Below are 16,719 nucleotides of genomic sequence, written 5' to 3'. Positions count from 1 at the left end.
AAGACTCTGTGAAGACATTGCTGCAAACAAATTGGCTGCCACAATTGCCTGCAAAATACAGCTGTTTTTCAAATCTTGTAAATTGATTGGAGACGTCTCAGCAGTATGATGAGATGCTATATCAAATCTAAGGACTATTATTGTCATAAACTAAAACAACCTCATTGTAGTCCCATTTGACCTTCCTACCTGTAATATTTGACTTGAGATGGTTCTAATCTCAGCAGATCAAGAACCATCTTTTGATCATCTCTTCAGTACTAATCTTTATAAACCTCAAATTTCACAAGATAAATTACAGTCTTTCCTATCCTGCTCTTTAAAAATGGTGATAATAATATGCACAGTATTAAATGCTTTAGTTTGGAGTGCGTCCAACATATCCATTACTCTATGGGTGGAGGAATTCCTTTGAATATCAAGTCTTGCTTGAGGCTTGTTAGTTTATAATCCTATCTACCAGTTCTGTGCTCACATTAAGTAATGTGTTTTGCATCTACATTGACTCATGCTCTCAGCATTTTAACAATTTGCATCTCGGCATCATTTCTCAGATCACAAATGAAGTCTAATGACCTGATTGAATGGTGGGCAGTGGTACTGATAGTCCTTAGAATGATGAAACAGATCAATAAGTTTCTTTCAGCAGATTCATCAAATGCAAATTGCATTGTATTTATTGTGCAGCGTGACTGCTGTGTGACTACCAGCACAAGCAGTGTTATCTTCAGTGTATATTCTAAGTATGTCAAGCAATCAAAAGGCTTCAGCTCCAGTAAGATCTTAAATCTAAGATAACATCTGGTGACTCTGTGACATGCAGGAGATTCCATAGAGACAACACACTTTTTAGCAGGCACTTTTTCAAGCAGCCATACAATGGTTATATTGCTCGAGTACTTCTGAGATGTAAAAGGTGCAGACTGCCAATCTCTTCTGCATTAACTGAAATGGGAAGCATTAAGTCCAAATTCAAATTGACAAGTAGAACCCACAACTAAATGCTTAGAGAGATATGTCAACCTGACATTTTTTTTTGAAAATCAATAAATATCTTAAGATTTTTAAAAAATCGAACACTTACACTATTTTGTTATTACAACACAATTATTGGACATTTATGTTCCATTTGACTGCATTAGGCTGAAATGTCACTGACTTCACGTGTTGGTATTTTTTGGCTGCGTTCTGTTGTTTAACGCATTGTTCTCTATGACGTCGCTCTGAAGACTTACAGGAGGTGACTCGCTTAACAAATTGGAGGGAGGAAGGGAGAAGAGAGAAGTGATTGAGATACACACATCTGGTAAAAAGGCTGATGTAGTGAAGGGAACAGTTGTTTGAATACACAACTGGATTACGTGCACAATGTGAAGGTTCAAGGCGCAAGTCCCACCAACAACAGCAACTTGCACTTATATAGTGCCCTCCATGTAGGGTAGCATCTCAGAGCGCTGAATGAATTTGATCTCGGTGCATTGGTGCTGTAATTGGCTTGAATGGGAAATTCTTTGTACCATTATCCTACAACTCAATGACAAACAATGAAGAGTCTACTTCACTTCAGGTGCTCAAGAGTTGGCAATCTCCTCGGATACCAATATAAGACGATTCCCTGCAACTGAGGTCAATGAAAGACTAATCTGAGAGTGAAAACTAAATGGAGGGGTGCATGTGTCCTTGATGTTTCTCTGTCTAACCATTTTTACTGCCTCAGTCTGGAAAGCTGAACCGCAGCATGCTGTTAATAAACAGTTTCATTACATTTGCTGCTCAGGGTGGCTGCACGTCAGGACAAACTGGAGAGGAGGAGATTAGAAGCAATTTATCTTTTCCCAAATGCACAAGTCATCAGCGGGAAGACTGACAGGCTGAGGGCCCTGCTGCTTTGAGAAAGGCAGGCAAAGTGCCAAGGCTCCAACCCCTTCTCCCAATTAAGTGTTTAAATACGTATTTTGCACCTCAGGTTATGTTGCAGAAAATTAAAGGTTGCTTTGGATTAAGTAGCTCATTAGCAGCTTTGTTTTCTAGTCTGTCTTGCAGGCCCAGAAAATGTCATTAGTGAAGTTTACAAAACAAATTCCTGCCCCTTTCCCCACAGCCCTCAGAGTGAGGGGGGGGGGGAACCTCTTGGAAACAGTGGTGTGTGCCTTATAATAATAATCCTCGCATTTGACATAGCACCTTATCACGTCGTTGAGACATCTCCAAACACTTAACAGAATATAATCTTAAATGGATTGACGGTGTGGAAGCGCGGCAGCCAATTGCACACAGAGGTGTCCCGCAAACATTTTTTTGAAGGGATCAATAACCCTTTTTTTATATAAATATTATTATAAATCATGTAGACTTTCAAAATCAATGTTTATTGGTCCAATGTGCAACTGATTCAAATGGAAGGATGCCCATTAGAAATCAACACATGCAAGAATAAAGAATCTAATTGGGAGCTCTTTCCGGGATGTAGAAGTGTATCACTCCGACCCATAAGATTCCCAATCATAAAATAGCCTTGAAATTCCCACAAGTTGGCACGTGGCACACTCGGGCTTTCTCAATGAAGGAATCCCAACAGAAATCATTGCATATTAGACCCCAATCCCTACAAATGTGAGCAAGTGTCAATCGCCTTGATACTATAACCAGAGAGCTTCTTCTGGAGGAGAGGCAACAAGCTGCTGAAAAGATGAATTAGCATTCCGGGAATATTAAAAGAAATGTTCTTCTTGACTCTGCCAAAAATGACAAATATTAATTAATTACTGCACGATATTCCCCCTTGAACAGGCTCGGCAAAGGTCACGGAGCGGACCCATTGCATTTTAGCTAAAAAAAATTAATGAATAGTCATGCGCCACCATTTTAGAGGCTTATTAACCTTGATGTAAATGATCATGATGGCTACTGTATATAACTGTATCAGCAATACGTCAGGCAACGCAAGCCTACCCCCCACTGCCCCACATACACACACACTCTCTGTGCTGAATTGCTGAGAGCAAGAGAGAGAGAGAGAGGGAGGCAGTTCAAGGAGAGGAGCTTTGCAATTTATTCAGCTGCCAGAGTGCAAGGTAAGCTACTGAGTTATGTGAAATGTTTGGCTTACAAACTGCTATCGTAGCGATTATTTGTTTTATAGCTTTTCTTCCTTGTACAAAACACTGTCTGCCGTGTGAGCCAAACCCATGCTTCCATCCATCACAAACAGAGCTTGTGAGTAAGTACAGCAACTTCCCCTTCCCCAAACCCTGTTTCTCCTTCCCCCATCCCATTACCAGAATGACAGTTCTTCCAAGCCAAGTGTCTCTACCTAGTAGCTCCTCACAGCCACACAACTGAGTGTCCAGCAAATCACCATTGGTGTAGGCCACAATGGGTTCATAACAAAGCCACCACTTTGTGACACAGAGCTTTGGTGAGATGCTGAGCGGTCTTCTTGCTCCAATAGTGAAAGCCGCAACACTGAGGCTCCAACCCCTTCTCCCGGTGTATATACATTTATGTATACATTTTGTGTATATACAGTAACTGCCGGACTGAGGAAAAGCTTAAAAAAAGAGTTTAGGGATACCCACAGGTGCAAGTTGTTAATTCAGTGGCAAATATCACTGTGAATTGGTACAGTGTGCTGAGACTGTACAACTTCTTTAAAGACATTATGAGGTAAAGATTCCGCCTGGGTCTAGATTCACTCTTTTGATTTAGTGTTTCACATTATTCAGAAGTTGGCAGATTCTTCAACGCAGTCTTGATTTGGAAGCTGTTTTTTTGTAAACTTCTTTTGACAAAACTGCTTTAAAGGTAAGAATGAATTCTACAATTTGCTATTTCTGGACACTCTGAAATGCTAAGTCAACAGAGTGAATCCAAGTGGAATCCCTCCTCCCCACACCCGCTCCCCAGATTGGAGTAGAAGACCTGTACAAATGTTAATTCCTGGATTGGCGTGTCACAAACTGTATAAAACAGTAACAAGAAACCATTGAATGTGAGGTTTGTTTTGGAGATATCACGTGACTAGCCTTCGAAGAGACCCTGGACACATAGTCACATTTGATCTGCTGTGTGAGAATCTCACAGTCATTTTGAATGTAGCACGCCATCGTGCTCATACCAAACACGTTCTTGTGCTGTTAGGCATCCCTGCGCTGCTCACACACAACACGAGAGAAGCTGTGCATTTTTGGGCTCAGCTCCCAAACGTTTTAATTTTATATAGAAAAAAGCAGACAGAAGAAAGGATAGTAATAGAGTGTTTCACTATTGCGGGTTTTATATATATATATTACATAAATGTACATACACACACACAAACACATGCATTTCAGTCTAGTACAGAAAGGCTTTGATTATGAACTCCTCTGATTAGGGCCAGGGTAACTCCCTATTCTTCATCTGGTTTCTATAACGTAACTCAACTGAGTTTAGTATGAGGTATTTTATTCCTAAACAGTACGCAGCTGTTGCTGCTGAATGCTACGGATCATTTTTTTTCTAGGTGACATTAACTAATGGGTTTGAGGATTAACAGTTCAGCCCTTTGAAGCTGCAATGCTCTTGAGAGCCGCTGAAGGGCTGGGATGCTTTGCAGTGATTGGCAGCGCAAAAAGATTGGGAGGCTTCGGAGAGGCCCCGTTGCCGTGGTGACCGGCAAAACAATTACATTCAAAGGATAACATCCAGGCCCCATAGTCGATCAATAAACTGTATCAGCATCCTTTCAACAATGCACTGTTTTATGAAGGAATACTTCAAATTAAACATAGGCTGCTGCCAAATCGGAGATAGACGAGAGGGGAGGAGGGCCGGATTAGGTTCGACAGTGATGTTTGCCACACAGTCAGTGTGGCTGTGAAATCCTGTGCTACACGTTCACCAAAATGGCTACTGGCTTGAAGAGCCAGAGGGAGAGCGACTGTGGCTCAGCGTGGACAGAAAATTGAAGGGAAGCTTCAAAGGAGGAACAAAACAGCCCAAAAACTGAAGGCATGTCCCAGGATTTGCTAAATAGTAAACAAATACCATATGATTAAAGAGGAAGCACATTTTGTTCAAAGTGCTACCCCTAGCCATAGAGGAAAGTAATCATTATAAATTATATTCTACTTGCAGCGAGGAATCTTTGCATTTCCACATTACCTGGGATCAGCCTCCTCTATTCCAAGTTCCTTTCAATGAGTTCAGCTACAGGGGATATAGGCAGGTATATAATGTTGTGACTGGTTACTGTAAATCAGGAACCAGATTCAACACACGTAAGGCAGCTATCTTAGATTCAACCAGGAAACATGAGAGTATACAACCCCACTAAACGGTTTTCACCACTTTCCTTGGGGCATCGTACTTGGACAATGCTTCTCCTGTAATATCCAGCGATCATCACTTGTCAGATGAATTTAAAGGTTTATTACCAAAGACATCCTTCACATTATGTGCACACATTGCTGAAAGGATGTTGAACATCCGTTCTGACAAAGGGTTGTGAACCCGAAACGTTGACTCACTTTCCTTTCTCCATAGATGCTGCCTGATCTGCTGAGTGTTCCCAGCAAATTCTGTTTTTGTTGAACTCTTAATGGCTTCCTGCTAAAATAGAAGTAATTTGTGTGCCAGGCATTGTGATGGGCTCGTTCAAAACCAAATGCTCCCAAAGTGCCGCACAAAACACTTATACATTTGTTAATGGGGAACATGCATAAGAAGGGTTGTATAGCACAGTGGTTTGGCTCAGCATCCTTTTGCCTCTAGGTTGAGGGTTCAAACCCAGCCCACGTCAAATATATAAAGTCATTTATCTCTCCAGGGAATTTGATGAATTTGAAAAGGAAATTAAAATGATAAAAAATTAAATCAGGAAAAAACATAGCCAGGGAAAAAACATTGCAGGCTGATCAGGAACGAAGAAGAAAATAGGTTAACTTTTGTGGGGGAGAATTCTTCCCCAGGACTGAAATGAGTTAAACAATCGTGACTAAATTTTCAAATGTTAATCGTCTGTAGCACAAAACTGCTTAAAATTCAGCACAAATTGTTAATTGATTCAAAAAGACTACGAGGACAGACAATATATGAAAGAATTAAAGACAATAGAATTTACAATCCAAATTTACATTTATATGGCACCTTTTGCTCTTGCAGGAAGGCTCAAAATGTTTAACACTGATGGTCTAGCACCTGAGCTGGGGGTGGAAGCTAAAGGGAAGAGGAAAGATGGCCGAAAGCGATGTCAAAGAGGTATGTATGTCTTAAAGGCTTTAGAGGTGGTCTTATGAGATTGGGCACATTAGAGTGAATTTCATCATGTGCCCAACCCAAGCTATATCTGACCTGGGAACACTTGATGTTGATACCTGGTGCAAAAAGGGAAACAATATATTTCATTCACCCTCATGTTTATCTCTCATGCTGATGAACACAATAACTCATGAAGTAAGATTTGCACGGGAAAGGCAGAGGGAGAAATGGGTGTTTATGCTTACAGATATGTGCTGAGAGGCGAGTGCTCCGTAAACAACCAACAGTAGGATACCAGCCTTGGTCTGTGACTGCATCATTTGTTTTAGAAAACAAAAGGCACAGATGAAAAGTTTCCTATTGAAATGCAGGCAGAATTCTAATAGCCACAAGCTAGCACAGTCTGTTAGCAAGGAGCTGAAATGTCATGATAAACCAAACGATTAGATAGTCAGTGCATTCTCTGTGCTATGGAATCTTTCACCCAGAAACTTAACGTTGCAAATTATTTATATTAAGCTGCAGTGTTATGAACAATGGTGTTGGATGGTACACTCCGATGAGCAACTTGAACTGTGTTGTACAGAATCCCTCACATAAGTCTTATTAGTTGGGTCCATATATTTAATATGACTTATGCAAAGTATGAGTTATGTCAAACATGCATGGAATATAAGCTCTTGAACAGGACTTGGGCAGATGTATGACTTAGGCCATTATACGATTTATACAAATCAGACTTTTGTGAGTTTTACTATAATTGACCGTGTGAGCTGAGTAGTGGTTTCACTGTTTGCAGTGGAGGAACAGCAAGCATTCAATAGAACGGTATTACACAGATTTCCTTTAAAAGCCTTTTGAGCTTTTGAGCTCAACATTTGGAGATATCACAAAATCCAAAATATTTTTTCTTATTCACCTTCTTTATCCAACCCATATTTATAAATCCACTGCAATTGGCACAGCAGATGACAGAGGCTTACGCTGTAAAACTATGGACACACTCCAAAACCGAGCTGAAGCAAACCTGCAGACTGCAGAAGATTCCTCTTAGGAGATAAATAATTTGACACTTTGCAACAGCAAAGGGCAACTTTTAAAACAAATGCAAGAGAAAGCCTTCCTTGTTCCTCATTATATTCTGAAGGCAATTTATCAAATGGATCAGGTATTCCATCAATATTTAATTACTGTTGGACTGTGTGTTCATGCTTAAATGTGTAATTGCTATTTATCTTCACTCTAACCATCTCTCAGGGCACATCACTACACACAGACTTCACGGTAATAGTTGGTGTACGGTCTACTTCAGAAAGGAAGGGAACAGAATTGGGCAGCATCATGTGAGAAGGTATTTAAACTTGAGTGGTTTGTTATGTGTGAGGAAACGAAAGCTTTTGAAAGATTCCTATTCAAAATCTCAAGGGCAAAATATCATCCTTAGATCATCCTTAAATCAATAATTGATGTGTCTTTCTGGACACACTGTAAAGTAGAGAGAGCTCTGCATTGGAGAGTATAGAGAGTAATTTTTTTTAAATTTTAACCATTCAGAATTTGTTACTGAAATCAGCGTAGAGAATGAAAGGAGTGCAGGTACCAATCACTTGGAAATAATTTTCCAAATGATTTATGGCACAACTTATTTATAATTTTCTGTGTAGATTGTAGCAACACATTTAAAGGCATTTGCTACTGAATCACGCTAGTAATAGGAGGCTAATACCATTCAGGAAGATCTGGATCAATTAAGCACATTGATCAAGGAATGCAGATAAATGCAAGAAAATGCTTATCCGAACAAGTAATTATAAAAATATGCAGGAAATTGTAAAGATATACAGGAAATTGTAAAGATATACAGGAAACTAAGTGTATCCATTCACAGAGGAAAGGAAAAGGATTCAGGTGTCATTACTGAAGAACGGGGTAAATTGCTGCTCCTCAATGAGATTCACTTGAGTTGAGAATATTGGGGATCTTCCCAAGTGGAATGAATGTGGAATGAGTGTCTTGTTGGGAGATCTGGTTTAGGTCAACAAGTGGGTAGCAGGCGATATTAAGTCCAAAATGTCTGACAGGTATCTCTGACGGTGCTTCAGGGACATGAAAAACCCACTGGAAACATAAAGATACAGCTAATAATACAGTACTAAAGAGCTTTACATAAATGATCTCTTCTTTGTAGAAAGACATTTTAAGTATGGAACCTTTTTGAGCAAAGTCCACTTGTACAATCTACCCCACTTGACTAAGCACACAATAGCTGTAGTGACACTTGAACTGGTCCCCATCTTAGTATTTACTGGGGCAATAGACTCACAAAGCACAATAATGGTCTGATTAACTAGGACACCAACCTATTTGGAAAAAAGATCCTGTCGTCCTTAAGAACAGCTGCAAATACGAAGCAGCATATTGATTAGAGCACTCTCCTCGCAAGCAAGAGGACCCAGGTTTGAAATCTGGGTCGGGCAAAACGTTAGGCAAGTTTCCTTACTCCACACGCTTCTATTTACCGCACAGTAAGTTGGAACCCGGTTGTTAGTAGTTTGGCAGATCGCTTTCTGGGGAAAACAACCTCTCCCCAAAAAGCACTCAATCCACGACCATTTGTGGGACACTGGTGTACTCAATTGACTGCCATGTTTAGCCCACAAATACACAGTCAATTCACTTTACAACCAAATAATAACAATAATCCTTGGATTTGATATAGTGCCCTATCGCGTCTTCAAGACGTCGCAAAGTGCTTCACAGAATATACTGAAAAGTGAATTGACTGTATATTGTGTGGGCGAAATTGCACTCATTAGTGTCTCACAAAAATTACTATTATTATTTTTTAAAGGCTTATTACCCCAGAACAGTGATCTGTCAATCAACTAACACCCAGGATCCTACTTTCTGTTAGGTAAACAGAGGGGTGTGGAGTAAGAAAACTAGTCCAACGTTTAGCCCTGCCTGGGAATCGAACCCAGGTCCTCTCGCTTGTGAGATGAATGCCTGTAACCACTAAGATACAGGACTCCACTATATATTCTGTATATAATGATTTGATATATGGCTTGATTTGATATAGCACCTTATCATGTCGCCCTTGCGACATGATAAGGTGTTATATCAAATCAAGAATTATTATTAAGTAAAATGGACCAGCCCTCCAAACAATTCCGCAAACCAGAAACATGGGTTGTCAAAGCAAGGAAGTCACCCTAAAGAAAAATAAGTGTATTCACTTTGAAACCCACCTACCGTGGCAATGGACTGGACCACAGGCCACAGCTGCACCCAACAGCTGTCAACCTGCCAACCACTTATCACACAATAAACTCAATCTGTTTAGAGCCACATATGCAGGAGGTTGCAAAAATAAATGAAACCACAGGCCAGAAAAAGTATATAAACAATCTTTGGGGGGCTGTCGAGATTCACAGAGAGTTGTACACACTCCTAGATGTTTTTTCTCTTTGAAACTTTTTTGCTGACATCTGGAGATATGCTATGTATTCCACTACCCTTAAAAAGAGACAAGGCAACAGACGTTACAATTAGTCTTCTCTCCTTCCATTCATTACTGCCCACACGAGCAATTTAATTCATAAAATATACTACAGGGCTTGCAACACTATCTGAGCTTTTCAAGATTCAAGGCTACTGTACATTTAGTCACTTTCTTGTGAAGAATGATGAGACAAGCTTGGGCTCTTCAATCTTGAAAGAAAACACCTCAGAGGGGATCTTATAGAGGTGCATATTTTTTTAAAAATGAGAATAAAACATAAACCCAGAACAATATTTTAGGATGCACCAATACAGTAGAACAAGAGGACCCAGATTTCGGGTTGCAAAGGGCAATTTCAGGGCAGATACCAGAAGGCTTTTTTTTAACCACAAGGTAATTAACAACTTGCACGGATTGCCAGCTAAAACTCAATCATATGAGGAATTGAATCTGTGATTTGCCACTGTACCAAAACAACAACAACAAGATTGCATTTATAGAGCGCCTTTCACGTCGGGAGGACATCCCAAGGCGCTGGACAGTTGGGTCGGGACCCGAGCAGGTAGGCAAATGGTCAGGGTGAGGGGAGGGAAGGGAGGGAGTGAGGAGGGGGTAGAGAGTCAAGAGGGGAGCTGAAGGCACGTTTGAAGAGAAAGGTCTTGAGACCGGCCTTGAAGGAGGAAAGGGAGGAGGCGGCGAAGGCACTGGGGGATGGAGTTCCAGAGCCTAGGGGCTGAGAGGCTGAAGGCCTGGCCACCGATGGTAGGACGGTTGGGGGGGGATGTGGAGCAGACCGGAGCCAGAGGAACGGAGGGTACGGGCAGGTACGTGGGGGGATAGTAGGTCGGAGAAGTAAGAGGGAGCAAGGCCGTGAATGGCCTTGTAGGTGAGGATGAGGATCTTGAATTCAGGGAACAACAGCATCAAATTTGTGATGGGTCTTGAAAGAGGCAAGTGAGGGGAAGAGTTGGAGGGACTGCGGGATGGAGTTCCAGAGGGTGGGGGCAGAATGGTTGAAGGTGCAGCGGACGAGGATGGGACGTGAAGCAGGCCATAACCTGCTCAGCGGAGGGAGCGGGCAGCATGGTAGGGGTTTAGGAGGTCACAGAGGTAGGGGGGAGAAAGGCCATGGAGGGCTTTGAAAGTGAGGACCAGGATCTTGAACTGTATCCTCTGTGTGATGGGAAGCCAGTGGAGTCAGGTGAGGATGGAGGTGATAGGGTTGCAGAGCCTGGTGCGGGATAGGACACAGGCTGCAGAGTTCTGGATGATCTGCAGCCTATGGAGGGAGGAGTTGGGGAGGGCAGGTCTGCGAAGATTGAGCTGAGAGGAGATGCAGTTTCAGAGGATAGTATGGTGGAAGCCAATTTGATAACAACTTTTAAGAGAGTAGATAATTATTTGAGGAGGATAAGTTTGCAGGGCTGTGGGGATAGAGCGGGGGAGTGGGATTGAATTGGATAGCTCTTTTCAAAGAGCCAGCACAGACACGATGGGCCGAATGGTCTCCTTCAGTGCTGTATAATTCTATCATTCTATGATTCTATGACATTGTCGAAGGCATCAGAGAGGTCAAGGAGGACAAGGAGTAGAGAGAGCTCTGGTCGCAGATGTTCAGAATGTCATTAGTGACTTTGACCAGGGGTGTTTCTGTGCTGTGGGCATCACGGAAACCCAATTGGAACAGCCTATTGTGCCAATCTGGGGTTACTCTCTTTCAGCAAATGTAGTTCCAAAGCTACCAATGTAAACTTCAGGTAATCTGAGGAAAACTTTGCAATTAAGGCAAAAAAAAAACTTGAAAATCTATGTTCCACTAACTTTATTAGAGCAATCAAAAGAATAATTTGGGCTCAGCCTTCGAGTGTTTATGCAAAATTCTCAGCTTTCTGTGCTGTTTATGCTGTAATTAGCACATTATCCAAGAGCTGCAAAACAGATTACTAGTCTTTTAAACACTGCAGTAATTATAGACATGGAAAATGGGTCTGTGATTTACAACCCATCAGAAATGCAAATCAATGGAAACCAACACACTATTTGCTAATTTGAGATACTCACTTCTCCGAAAAAAAACTATCTGAATGTATCCAGTTCACATGTGTAACTTCCTTGTCCACCTACCTTCAGGCTGTTGGATTAAAGGGTGATCCTCTATACCATCAGAACTGGGCACTAAGCAGGAATCTTTTAGAATCCAGAAACTACACATTTTGCCAATCTGCTGGAGGTGATATTGACATCTCAATCTCCTTTTAATTCTAATTTAGACTCAGTTGGGAATTGAGAGAAAATTGGTTGTTTCCTCTTCCCTCCACACTTTCTGAAGTACTATTGTTTTCTAAATTAGTACAATACAATTTACATTTATATAGTGTCTTTCACATCCAGAGGATGTCTCAAAGTCCTTCAGATAGCTGGCTGGGAACCCAAGCTGTGGGTGGGGGTGGGGGAGGTGAAAGGTGGAAGAGGGAGGAAAAGATGACTGAGAGTGTTTGAAGAGGTAAGTCTCAAGGTGAGCATTAAACATGGGGAGGGAGGGATGGTGTTTCAGAGAGCAGGGCAGAATGGCTGAAAGGATTTAATTATTTTGTCATTTCTATTCTCCTCTTCCCTGTCATCCTCCTTTATCCCCCCCCACCATCCCCCTCCCTCTCTGGCTTTGGTCCAACAAAGCCATTAGAGCCATCCCCTCCGTCTCTTCTCTGTGCTGTCTCCCCTACCGCCGCTATGCCTGCGGGCTGACTATGTCCCGCTGCATGCTTTGCTCCTGGTCTCCGCATGCATGCTTTGGCTGCTGGCCCAACCTGAGTCAACTCCACCCCCGAAAATGCTCCCTTTCTACTCCCCACACTCTGCTATTCTCAATCAGTCCTTCTCCCCCACCATCCTGCTTGCCTTCTTTCTCACCTGGACCTCATCACTGACTTCTTCTCCACCCTCCAAAGTCAATTCTCCCCCACAGCCTAAAACCTTCCCTACCCTCCCTCCAAAGCCCTCCTCCACCAGCTCACCCTCTCGCATTTCTCTCCAAAATGTCTGCTCCCTCTCCAATAAAGCCCTAATGATCCATGGCCTCAACCTGGATGAGAACATTGATATTCCTGGGACAGACCAGTCACCCTGATCGAACCCTCTCCCCCTGGCTACACCTTTCACCACATCCTCCAATGCAGCAGCGGAGTGGCCCTCATCTCCCAAACTTCCCTGACTCTATCCCCCTGGCTCCTTCCCTTCTTTTGAACACTTAACCCTGTACCATGCCTCATTCTCCTTCAAAATCCTCCTAATTTATTGTCCTCCCAAACTGTCTGGTTCCTTCATCTCTGCCAAATATACAGTCAATTCACTTTACAATCTATTCTGTGAAGTGCTTTGAGACGTCGAGAAGATGTGAAAAGCGCTATATCAAATGCAAGGATTATTATTATTATCTCCTCCCACCTCTTATCCCTCTGGCTCTGAACACTTGATTATAATGGATGATTTCAACCTTCACCTAAACTCCCCTTGTCCCATCTCCTCTGACTTCACTAAAACTCACCCTCCACATAAACTTCCCATCCCCCATGGCCCCCACCTCAACCTTGTCGTCATTCATGGCCTTGATATCTCCTACCTGTCCATCTCAGACAAAGCCATCTCAGACCATATTTCCTCATCTCCCTTACCTTCCGCATCCCCCTCCCATCTTCCAAGCCTTCCACCATCTTTTTCCAACCTTGGAAAAATCTTCCACCCAAGTCCCTTATGAACGCCCTGCCCTCTCTTCCTTGGATCTCTTTTCAATCTGCACTTCCACCCGCAGCAATCCTGATGCAGCCATCAAGCTGCTAAACGATCGCCTCTCTGCAACCCTCAACTTTCTTGTCCCCCTGAAATCCAGGTCTGTCTCCAAATCTACCCACTCCCCCTGGTATAACAGTCACTTTCGTTCCCTCAAACCTAAAACCCTGACGCTCAAGCTCAGATGACACAAATCTGGCCTCACAATCCACCGCCAGCTGTGGCTCGACGGTCTCCACAAATAACGCTTCTCCCTCTCGCAGGCCCAAACTACCTTTTACTCCAAAACCATTTTGGAGGCTAAAACAACCCAAAAGCACTGTTCACCACCATCCATCACCTCCTCCGCGCACCCCACCCCCACAAGCTGCCTCCATCCTCACTTGTTATGCTAAGTGCGAAAAAGTCCTAGATTTTTTCATGTCAAAGATTGAAAATATCTGTTTGGCTATGCAGCCCTCCCGTGTCCCCTTCCGCACCCCCCAGAACATCTACACAACCCCCTCCTTCCACTATGGCCCCTACCATGCCCCCACTCCCTATACTCCTTTGCCCCAATTACTACCACCTCCCTCTCAAACACTATCTCCCAAATGAAGCCCACCAACTCCTGCCTCAGCTCCCTCCCCACCCAGTTGCTGGTCACTCAACTCCCCCTCCTTTCTCCATTGCTGGCCGACACAGTCAACCAGTCACTCTCCTCAGGTTCTGTTCCTCTCCCCCTTAAAACTGCTGTCATCACTCCCCTCTTCAAAAAATAACACTCTTGACCCATTCTACCTCACAAATTACCGACCCATTTTCAATCTGTCCTTTCTTGCCAAAGTCTGCCACACTGCCCATAGCACAAAGATGGCACTTGTCAAGGTCACAAATAACTTCTCCCTTTGTGACCAGGGCTCTCTCTGCTACCTCATTCTCGTGGACCTCTCTACCATGTTCGACACAGTTGTTCATGCCATCCTCATCCATCACTTCTTCTCCCTCATCCACCTCAGTGGAATCACACTAGCTTGGTTTGAGTCCTACCTACAAACCGTTTTCTCTTTATCTCCTCAAGCGGTTGCTCCTCCCACCCCCACCCAGTCATTTCTGGTTTACCCATCCAGGTCCCTGACCAGGACCCCTTCCTCCACTTCTGCCACATTGCCTCTCTCCAACCGTACCTTACCCCAGACGCAGCCAAAACATTTGTTCATGCGTCCGTCCCCTCCCAACTGGACTTCTCAAATGCCCTCTTCACCAATCTCCCCAACTGTACCATTCACAAAATCCAGCTGATCCAAAGCTCCACCACCCTCACCTGTACTGAACTCCGTACCTCCATCACACCAGTTCTAACCAGGCTCCACTGACTCCCTCTCACCGAAGGGATTGAGTTCAAGATCCTCACACTTGTTTTCAAATCCTTTCATGTCCTGCCACCTCCCTATCTCTACAACCTGCTCACCCCCCACAACCTGCTGCCTCCACTCGACTGGCTCCGGACTTCTGCATGTCCCTTGTGCCCTCGATTCCACCATTGATGGCCGTGCTTTCAGCCGCTACACCTCAAAACTCTGCAACATTCTTCCCCTATTCCTCTACCTTGCCCCTTCCTTCCCCATTTTCAGATTGTGCCTGAAGACCTTCCTATGTGACCAGGCCTATGGTCACCTCCCCCTAGCTCAGCATCGAGCTCCACCACTGTCAAGCACCCTGAGACAGTACCCTGCATTAGGGGCACTATATAAAATGTATACACTATATGTGCAAGTTGTTGTTGTTGCAATGGTAACCTGACTGACACCGTCCCATTTTCATTGACTTCCAGAGACTCAAACGTACCACACTGCACTCTGCCCTGGATAAATGCATAATCTACTGACAGAGAGTCAGTTTTCCTCTTAACCACCCACAGTCACTACCACAAGCAAGATGGAAAGCAAAGACCCTCTACATTTGATCCCAAATTCAATCAAAGCAGCCGTTCTTGGCAGCCAAGACAAATGGACTCTGTACAGTGACTTGCATTTTCCCATTATTATCTGTGTTCATCCAAAGAAAGATGCATTCTAAGGCTAAGTATGGAAGATCACAAATGGGCCTCATTTCATTTTCTCCTTGAAACTGAATTTGAAGCTGAACAAAATTATGTCAATCAACAAACTTTGTCTATTGTAGCTGTATGGAATAGATTCCGGAAATCTGGAGAAGATTCCCAGGCAACATAATAGATCTGGAGCCTGCCAACTTGGATTAGTGTGGATCACCACTTTTATGATATGCATTCCATTATTATCAAGAATCCAACTGCTGTATACATAATATACTTGAGGGCTACTGCCCAGAAAACCACATCTTTGGGTGTTGGCTGACCACATGGAAATAAACGTAAACAACATCCAGAATCTAACTGAAACATCCTAAAAGAAACAATCTTGAAAATACCTTGTTTTCTGACACTCATGTACACAGAGATTGGAGGTTGTACACAGGTTCCCTTCTTATTAGGTCGGCATTTGTTTTGCACTACACATTGCTATTTGTCTCTGGCAAGTTCCTGAACTTTGCCTGTAGCCTCATGCTCTCGCGCAAAGTTTCCACTGGCTTTGGAGATTATGGGTGTCCTCCCCAAATAATAGATAATTATTTGGGGAGGACAAGTTTGCAGGGCTATGGGGAGAGAGCAGGAGAGTGGGATTGATTTGGATAGCTCTTTTCAAAGAGCAGACACAGACACGATGGGCCGAATGGCCTCCTTTTATGCTGTATAATTCTGCAATTATAATTCTATAATTCTTATGGACTGTGGATGTAAATGGTGATTCCCCATTGTCTGCAGAAGGCTTCACGGGAGTAAGTTAACACGAAAGGTGCTACATAGATGCAAGTTGTTGTCCATCACACGCTGATTAATAACAGTAGCAATCTTTTCACCACACATTCAGAATGGGAAACCAAATAAAAAGATTTGCTAATATCTAAAATCTGCAAGTACTAGGACTGGTCCCCTCAGTTCCCACCCACTCCGCCCCCATCCCCACTCCACACCCCCCACTCCCCTCCACTCCCACCAACAATAAGACAGGTGGTTGAAAATGAACCTGAGGCACACGGCACAATCGCAAATAGACGGACTCGAAGAATGTTCCATCTTAATCGGCTCCTAATAATAATAATCCTTGCATTTGGTATAGTGCCTTATCACA

At 43.1% G+C, this 16,719-nt stretch overlaps 1 long non-coding RNA gene across 1 annotated transcript; it reads left to right on the top strand.

The window, feature by feature from the left end:
- Positions 1-3,013: 3,013 nt before the first annotated feature.
- LOC103177283 lies at positions 3,014-15,491 on the top strand. The gene is made up of 4 exons (XR_487704.2): positions 3,014-3,074; positions 6,142-6,237; positions 7,495-7,588; positions 15,342-15,491. It is a non-coding gene; the product is annotated as an uncharacterized LOC103177283 (long non-coding RNA).
- Positions 15,492-16,719: the final 1,228 nt, after the last annotated feature.

The sequence above is a fragment of the Callorhinchus milii genome, unplaced genomic scaffold, assembly GCF_018977255.1.
Source record: "Callorhinchus milii isolate IMCB2004 unplaced genomic scaffold, IMCB_Cmil_1.0 Scaffold13, whole genome shotgun sequence".
Taxonomy (NCBI): Eukaryota; Metazoa; Chordata; class Chondrichthyes; order Chimaeriformes; family Callorhinchidae; genus Callorhinchus; species Callorhinchus milii.
Note: the sequence above shows the minus strand (reverse complement) of the source record. Positions and strands in the feature narration are given on the sequence as shown.